The sequence below is a fragment of the Mustela putorius genome, unplaced genomic scaffold, assembly GCF_011764305.1.
Source record: "Mustela putorius furo isolate JIRA1106 unplaced genomic scaffold, ASM1176430v1.1 tig00537227_pilon_pilon_pilon, whole genome shotgun sequence".
Lineage (NCBI taxonomy): Eukaryota > Metazoa > Chordata > Mammalia > Carnivora > Mustelidae > Mustela > Mustela putorius.
The window spans coordinates 27,717,718-27,726,311 of record NW_025422368.1 but is presented as its reverse complement, the minus strand read 5'-3'; positions in this window follow the sequence as shown (position 1 = coordinate 27,726,311).

Below are 8,594 nucleotides of genomic sequence, written 5' to 3'. Positions count from 1 at the left end.
TCTTTTCTTTTTTTTTTCTTTTTTTTTCTTTCTTCCTTTTTGAACCACTTTTTATCCCCTTTCTCCCCGCTCACGATTTGGGATCTCTTCTAATTTGGTTAAAGCATATTTTCCTGGGGTTGTTGCCACCCTTTTAGTATTTTACTTGCTCCTTCATATACTCTTATCTGGACAAAATGACAAGACGGAAAAATTCAACACAAAAAAAAGAACAAGAGGCAGTACCGAAGGCTAGGGACCTAATCAATACAGACATTGGTAATATGTCAGATATAGAGTTCAGAATGACAATTCTCAAGGTTCTAGCCGGGCTCAAAAAAGGCATGGAAGATATTAGAGAAACCCTCTTAAGAGATATAAAAGCCTTTTCTGGATAAATAAAAAAACTAAAATCTAACCAAGTTGAAATAAAAAAAGCTATTAATGAGGTGCAATCAAAAATGGAGGCTCTCACTGCTAGGATAAATGAGGCAGAAGAAAGAATTAGCGATATAGAAGACCAAATGACAGAGAATAAAGAAGCTGAGCAAAAGAGGGACAAACAGCTACTGGACCATGAGGGGAGAATTCAAGAGATAAGTGACACCATAAGACGAAACAACATGAGAATAATTGGGATTCCAGAAGAAGAAGAAAGAGAGAGGGGAGCAGAAGGTATACTGGAGAGAATTATTGGGGAGAATTTCCCCAATATGGCAAAGGGAACGAGCATCAAAATTCAGGAGGTTCAGAGAACGCCCCTCAAAATCAATAAGAATAGGCCCACACCCCGTCACCTAATAGTAAAACTTACAAGTCTCAGTGACAAAAAGAAAATCCTGAAAGCAGCCCGGGAAAAGAAGTCTGTAACATACAATGGTAAAAATATTAGATTGGCAGCTGACTTATCCACAGAGACCTGGCAGGCCAGAAAGAGCTGGCATGATATTTTCAGAGCACTAAACGAGAAAAACATGCAGCCAAGAATACTATATCCAGCTAGGCTATCATTGAAAATAGAAGGAGAGATTAAAAGCTTCCAGGACGAACAAAAACTGAAAGAATTTGCAAACACCAAACCAGCTCTACAGGAAATCTTGAACGGGGTCCTCTAAGCAAAGAGAGAGCCTACAAGTGGTAGATCAGAAAGGAACAGAGACCATATACAGTAACAGTCACCTTACAGGCAATACAATGGCACTCAATTCATATCTCTCAATAGTTACCCTGAATGTTAATGGGCTAAATGCCCCTGTCAAAAGACACAGGGTATCAGAATGGATAAAAAAACAAAACCCATCTATATGTTGCCTCCAAGAAACTCATTTTAAGCCCAAAGACAACTCCAGATTTAAAGTGAGGGGGTGGAAAAGAATTTACCATGCTAATGGAAATCAGAAGAAAGCAGGATTGGCAATCCTTATATCAGATCAATTAGATTTTAAGCCAAGGACTATAATAAGAGATGAGGAAGGACACTATATCATACTCAAAGGGTCTGTCCAACAAGAAGATTTAACAATTTTAAATATCTATGCCCCCAACGTTGGAGCAGCCAACTATATAAACCAATTAATAACAAAATCAAAGAAACACATCAACAATAATACAATAATAGTAGGGGACTTTAACACTCCCCTCACTGAAATGGACAGATCATCAAAGCAAAAGATCAGCAAGGAAATAGAGGCCTTAAACGACACACTGGACCAGATGGACATCACAGATATATTCAGAATTTTTCATCCCAAAGCAACAGAATACACATTCTTCCCTAGTGCACATGGAACATTCTCTCCAGAATAGATCGCATCCTCAGTCCTAAATCAGGACTCAACCGGTATCAAAAGATTGGGATCATTCCCTGCATATTTTCAGACCACAATGCTCTAAAGCTAGAACTCAACCACAAAAAGAAGTTTGAAAAGAACCCAAATACATGGAGACTAAACAGCATCCTTCTAAAGAATGAATGGGTCAACCGGGAAATTAAAGAAGAATTGAAAAAAATCATGGAAACAAATGATAATGAAAATACAACGGTTCAAAATCTGTGGGACACAACAAAGGCAGTCCTGAGAGGAAAATATATAGCGGTACAAGCCTTTCTCAAGAAACAAGAAAGGTCTCAGGTACACAAACTAACCCTACACCTAATGGAGCTGGAGAAAGAACAAGAAAGAAACCCTAAGCCCAGCAGGAGAAGAGAAATCATAAAGATCAGAGCAGAAATCAATGAAATTGAAACTAAAAAAACAATAGAACAAATCAACGAAACTAGGAGCTGGTTCTTTGAAAGAATTAATAAAATTGATAAATCCCTGGCCCGGAGAAAGAGAAAGGACCCAAATAAATAAAATCATGAATGAAAGAGGAGAGATCACAACTAACACCAAAGAAATACAAACTATTATAAGAACATACTATGAGCAACTCTATGCCAATAAATTTGACAATCTGAAAGAAATGGATGCATTCCTAGAAACATATAAACTACCACAACTGAACCAGGAAGAAATAGAAAGCCTGAACAGACCCATAACCAGTAAGGAGATTGAAACAGTCATTAAAAATCTCCAAACAAACAAAAGCCCAGGGCCAGACGGCTTCCCGGGGGAATTCTACCAAACATTTAAAGAAGAACTAATTCCTATTCTCCTGAAACTGTTCCAAAAAATAGAAATGGAAGGAAAACTTCCAAACTCATTTTATGAGGCCAGCATCACCTTGATCCCCAAACCAGACAAGGATCCCATCAAAAAAGAGAGCTATAGACCAATATCCTTGATGAACACAGATGAGAAAATTCTCGCCAAAATACTAGCCAATAGGATTCAACAGTACGTTAAAAGGATTATTCACTACGACCAAGTGGGATTTATTCCAGGGCTGCAAGGTTGGTTCAACATCTGCAAATCAGTCAATGTAATACAACACATCAATAAAAGAAAGAACAAGAACCATATGATACTCTCAATAGATGCTGAAAAAGCATTTGACAAAGTACAGCATCCCTTCCTGATCAAAACTCTACAAAGTGTAGGGATAGAGGGCACATACCTCAATATCATCAATGCCATCTATGAAAAACCCACTGCAAATATCATTCTCAATGGAGAAAAACTGAAAGCTTTTCCGCTAAGGTCAGGAACACGGCAGGGATGTCCATTATCACCACTGCTATTCAACATAGTACTAGAGGTCCTAGCCTCCGCAATCAGACAACAAAAGGAAATTAAAGGCATCCGAATTGGCAAAGAAGAAGTCAAATTATCACTCTTCGCAGATGATATGATACTATATGTGGAAAACCCAAAAGACTCCACTCCAAAACTGCTAGAACTTATACAGGAATTCAGTGAAGTGTCAGGATATAAAATCAATGCACAGAAATCACTTGCATTTCTCTACACCAACAGCAAGACAGAAGAAAGAGAAATTAAGGATTCAATCCCATTTACAATTGCACCCAAAACCATAAGATACCTAGGAATAAACCTAACCAAAGAGGCCCAGAATCTATACTCAGAAAACTATAAAGTACTCATGAAAGAAATTGAGGAAGACACAAAGAAATGAAAAAATGTTCCAAGCTCCTGGATTGGAAGAATAAATATTGTGAAAATGTCTATGCTACCTAAAGCAATCTACACATTTAATGCAATTCCTATCAAAGTACCATCCATCTTTTTCAAAGAAATGGAACAAATAATTCTAAAATTTATATGGAACCAGAAAAGACCTCGAATAGCCAAAGGGATATTGAAAAAGAAAGCCAACGTTGGTGGCATCACAATTCCGGACTTCAAGCTCTATTACAAAGCTGTCATCATCAAGACAGCATGATACTGGCACAAAAACAGACACATAGATCAATGGAACAGAATAGAGAGCCCAGAAATAGACCCTCAACTCTATGGTCAACTAATCTTTGACAAAGCAGGAAATAATGTCCAATGGAAAAAAGACAGCCTCTTCAATAAATGGTGCTGGGAAAATTGGACATCCACATGCAGAAAAATGAAATTGGACCATTTCCTTACACCACACACAAAAATAGACTCAAAATGGATGAAGGACCTCAATGTGCAAAAGGAATCCATCAAAATCCTTGAGGAGAACACAGGCAGCAACCTCTTCGACCTCAGCCGCAGCAACATCTTCCTAGGAACAACGCCAAAGGCAAGGGAAGCAAGGGCAAAAATGAACTATTGGGATTTCATCAAGATCAAAAGCTTTTGCACAGCAAAGGAAACAGTTAACAAAATCAAAAGACAACTGACAGAATGGGAGAAGATATTTGCAAACGACATATCAGATAAAGGACTAGTGTCCAGAATCTATAAAGAACTTAGCAAACTCAACACCCAAAGAACAAATAATCCAATCAAGAAATGGGCAGAAGACATGAACAGACATTTCTGCAAAGAAGACATCCAGATGGCCAACAGACACATGAAAAAGTGTTCCATATCACTCGGCATCACGGAAATACAAATCAAAACCACAATGAGATATCACCCTACACCAGTCAGAATGGCTAAAATCAACAAGTCAGGAAATGACAGATGCTGGCGAGGATGCCGAGAAAGGGGAGCCCTCCTACACTGTTGGTGAGAATGCAAGCTGGTGCAGCCACTCTGGAAAACAGCATGGAGGTTCCTCAAAATGTTGAAAATAGAACTGCCCTATGACCCAGCAGTTGCACTACTGGGTATTTACCCTAAAGATACAAACATAGTGATCCAAAGGGGCACGTGCACCCGAATGTTTATAGTAGCAATGTCCACAATAGCCAAACTATGGAAAGAACCTAGATGTCCATCAACAGATGAATGGATCAAGAAGATGTGGTATATATACACAATGGAATACTATGCAGCCATCCAAAGAAATGAAATCTTGCCATTTGCGATGACGTGGATGGAACTAGAGCGTATCATGCTTAGCGAAATAAGTCAAGTGGAGAAAGACAACTATCATATGATCTCCCTGATATGAGGAAGTGGTGATGCAACATGGGGGCTTAAGTGGGTAGAAGAAGAATCAATGAAACAAGATGGAATTGGGAGGGAGACAAACCGTAAGTGACTCTTAATCTTACAAAACAAACTGAGGGTTGCTGGGGGGAGGGGGGTTGGGAGAAGGGGGTGGGATTATGGACATTGGGGAGGGTATGTGCTTTGGTGAGTGCTGTGAAGTGTGTAAACCTGGTGATTCACAGACCTGTACCCCTGGGGATAAAAATATATGTTTATAAAGAATTAAAAATTAAAAAAAGAACACATTTCTAACTTCCTATTAATTTTTCACAAGGAATTATTGTTAACTCCCTTGAAACATTGCCTGACTATGTCAAATATATATTCTTATGAATTAACCCTGGATATGGTTCTTCTTTCCCTCTCCTCCCCTGCTGCTATTCAAATGACTACTTCCCAGGAGGAGATCAAGTCTTTGGATGAACAATTCACAGCAATGCCCAGAAAAGAACTTCAGAATACAGAGAAAACAAAGGGTGGCAGTCCCCACTGTCCTCCCTGCTCAGGCTTTGGTTTTGAGAGAATTTAAGGGGATGTTGGCAGAAGTTTTCTTTTCTTTCTTTTTTTTTTTAAGATTTTATTTATTTATTTGACAGAGAAATCACAAGTAGGCAGAGAGGCAGGCAGAGAGAGAGGGGGAAGCAGGCTCCCTGCAGAGCAGGGAGCCAGATGCAGGGCTCAGTGCCAGGACCCTGGGATCATGACCTGAGCTGAAGGCAGAGACTTAACCCACTGAGCCACCCAGGCGCCCCTGCAGAAGTTTTTAAAGATAGAAAGATCAAGTCAAAATTGAAAAGTCTTACACAGAATACACTGAGGGCTGCTGCAGGGAAGCAGATTGGTATGGGCTAAAAGGGTAATGGGTACTAACAAGGACACTTGTGGTGAGAACTGGTGTTATATATAAGTAATGAATCACTAAATTCTACTCCTGAAATCAATAATCAATATTACTATATATGTTAACTAAGTAGAATTTAAATTTCAAATGTTAAATTTAAAAAAAAATAAGAAAATAATTGTACAATCTTCTCTATACATTGTTGAAAGGAAACTGACTTATGGGCCAGACCTTCTGACTGCAAATCCATCTAGATTCCTTATTTGCCACTCACTAGTTCCAGTGTTATGATTTCCCAACTCACTTAGGATAGAAAAGGAGATTCAATTCTTAGTTCATGGAAGCTTACACTGTAAATGTGATTGAGTCATCTTCTACCCACCCCCTGATTCCAAACCCTTCAGTGGTTCCCCACTCTCCTTCCTTCATCATCTGACATAGGCTTGCTCCTCGAGTATCATCCCCTGGTGTTAAACACATGGGGTCCTAAGCTTAGGGAATTAAACCAAACATCAAAAAATGCAATAATAATAGTAATAGTAGTAGTAGTAACAATAATAATAATAATAATAATAATAATAATAATCTGTTCACCTGTGGATGGCTCATCTTATTCCTGGGAGAGGCAGTTCTGGTGTCTATAGAGGTAAGAGCAATGACCATTACATCAGAAATTCTGCATGTGAGCCCTGGCCCTTTCTCGTAACTACAGTAACTCAGGGAATCTGCTCGCTCGCTCGAAGCCTCTGTCTCCTCATCCACAGGGGATCTCACCTGACCTTCGCTGGATCAGCATGAGAATTCAATGAGGAAACACAAACCATCACACACTGCTGGTGGAATGTCATGGGGGCACCATCCTGCAGCACAATCCCAGTGGAATTAAGAACTCACACTCCCTCTCAACCCACAATTTCTCTCCCTCCCCCTCCAAGGGGCACACCCTTGGGAAACTCTCTCCTGAGTCCCCAAGGGGCCCATGTGACAAACAGTCACAGGACTGTTTGCGGTGGCAGGAAGTGGGAGCCGTGCCAGCCTCTGTTTCTAGAATAATACATAAGTAAAATGTGCCGTGTGTGCACAATAAAATGTACACAGCAGTCAGAGTTGATAAAGTACCTTTACAGAAAACAACTTGGGTAGATCTCAGAGACCAAGTTAGGTAGCCAAAGTGAAAGCAGTGTGATGTGTCTAGCACAATGCCATCTATGTACATTTTAAAAAGAGCCAAAAAATGCTGTGTATTTGTCAAGGATACATGTACACCTGTTTAAAATGTCATGTTATTCTTGTGCTCAAAACCTTCCATTGGTCTCTCTTTTAATTTAGAATAGAAACCAAAGTCTGTATTTTCAGTGATCTACAAAGTCCTACAGGATTTGTCACTGACTCAGTGACTGTTCAGCCTTCTGTTTCTCTCGTCCCACTCATTTCTCTGTAGTCACTGGCCTCCTAACCATTCGGCCTACTAATATATCAGACAAAGCCCTACCTCAGGGCCTTTGTATTTGCTGTCCCCTATAACTGCACCACTTCTGTCCCAAATATCCACATGGCAGCTCCCTTCCCTGCATTTGGTGAAATAACATGTCTGTAGCACAGCCTTCCTGAATCACCCCACATACAGCTGCAATCTGCTCCTAACCACAGACAAGAGACCTCTTCTCTCTAGCCTTCCTTTTTCCCAGCACTTGTCACTATTTAAGGCACAATATGTTTTACTTATTTATTTGCTCATGATTTGTCTCACTCCATAAGCATGCAAGATCCATGAAAGAAGGATTTTTTTTTCTATTTTGCTCCTGTCTGTAGTCCCCCATCTACACCTGTGCCTGACAGAGATGGCACTGTGTTTGTTGAAAGGAAGACAATATCTAACTACACATAGAGAACATGAACCAGAAAAATGTTTGTTAAATACACTAAAATAAGTCTCTCCAGTGAGGAGGGTGAATGACAATAGAAATAAGCATGAAGGGGATAATAAAATGCATTGAAAAGGGACCTGACAGGATGCTGTGGTGTGAACATGCCACGACTGAGGGAGGGACTGACTCCACTCTGCACTGCAGGCTCAACACAGTAATTGCAGGAGATAATATTGTTAGAAGACCTGGTACAGAGCCCGATAAATGGCAGACATTCAGTAGATTTAAAATGAGGGGGAACCAGAATCCTATAGATGCCAGGATATGGACAATACAAAGAAGGAATACCTGCTAAAAAGAGAATTCAGAACAAGGGAAGTTGGGCCACCCTTCCGACAAGGTCCCTTTTCCCAATTCCTCTTTCTCATCCAGCTCCTTCAACTATCTTTGGAGGCTCCTGTAGTTGGCACTAAGGATGTTTGTACCATGTTTCTCTCTTTGGAGAACTGTCCCCAGCTATCACCTCTCAACAAAGACACAACAGTGGTTGTTCATATCTGTTGAATCACGGACCCTTCTGAGGTTGGTCACCTCAAAAAAATGTTTCACACTCTTCTGAAGTCCATCCATGAAACCAGAGCCAGAATCCCAGAGGAGAACCATCTGAATGTCAGGGTCAGAGAAGGGTAATTCTTGATAATTTCTGTTTCCCTCAACTGGATTGTGCAGGATGGTCCTTGTATTCTTCCCAGTTTCACTGAAGATGAGGGAACATGGGCCTATAGACAAAATAACAAGATACCGCAGAAGCAACCTAAAGAACAGAACATCTGGGAATTAAATAATCACATTTTATGACACAAA